Source organism: Bison bison, unplaced genomic scaffold, assembly GCF_000754665.1.
Source record: "Bison bison bison isolate TAMUID 2011002044 unplaced genomic scaffold, Bison_UMD1.0 scf7180017864172, whole genome shotgun sequence".
NCBI lineage: Eukaryota > Metazoa > Chordata > Mammalia > Artiodactyla > Bovidae > Bison > Bison bison.
Window position 1 is genome coordinate 2,220,292 of NW_011494744.1, and position 1,219 is coordinate 2,221,510.

A 1,219-nucleotide genomic window follows, 5' to 3' on the forward strand; every position below is an offset into this window, starting at 1 on the left:
GAAAACTAAGATCAGGGCATCCGGTCCCATCACTTCATGGGAAATAGATGGGGAAACAGTGGAAACAGTGGCTGACTTTATTTTGGGGGGCTCCCAGTCAGTTCATTCAGTTCAGTCGCTCAGACTGAACTGTCAGACTTTATTTTGGGGGGCTCCAAAATCACTGTAGATAGTGACTGCAGCCATGAAATTAAAAGACGCTTACTCCTTGGAAGGAAAGTTATGACCAACCTAGATAGCATATTCAAAAACAGAGACATTACTTTGCCGACAAAGGTCCGTCTAGTCAAAGCTATGGTTTTTCCAGTGGTCATGTATGGATGTGAGAGTTGAACTGTGAAGAAAGCTGAGCGCTGAAGAACTGATGCTTTTGAACTGTGGTGTTGGAGAAGACTCTTGAGAGTCCCTTGGACTGCAAGGAGATCCAACCAGTCCATTCTGAAGGAGATCAGTCCTGGGATTTCCTTGGAGGGAATGATGCTGAAGCTGAAGCTCCAGTACTTTGGCCACCTCATGCGAAGAGTTGACTCATTGGAAAAGACTCTGATGCTGGGAGGGATTGGGGGCAGGAGGAGAAGGGGACGATAGAGGATGAGATGGCTAGATGGCATCACCGACTCGATGGACATGAGTTTGAGTGAACTCCGGGAGTTGGTGATGGACAGGGATGCCTGGAGTGCTGCAATTCACGGAGTTGCAAAGAGTCGGACATGACTGAGCGACAGAACTGAACTGAACTGAATGTATCCTGCCTGAGGACAGTCTCTGGATTAAACATTCTGGCTAACTCTGTTATCTTAAAATGTAAATTATGGGAGTAGGTCTGGTGAGGTCTTTACAACCTCCAGACATTCTTTGGATTCATTGGAGAGTACGTAACTCCAGCACTAACACTAGCAAGGGGGTACTCCTTCTGCCCCCTTCTGATGCCTATGTCAGAAGCTTTCTCTATCTCCTTTGTACTTTAATAGAACTTTATTATACAAAAGCTCTGAGCGATCAAGCCTCATCTCTAGCCCCGGATTGAATTCTTCTCCTCCGGAGGCCAAGAATCCTGGCATCTTTGCATGGTTCAGCAACAACCTTTCACTATTATCTTGTTTCCATAATTATCAGTTCCTGACAGATATTTCCCCACTTCCCTCATCCTTCACTGAAGATGGAATTATTCTGAACCAAATCCTAGGCATATATTATTTCAGTATGAATCTCAAAAGAC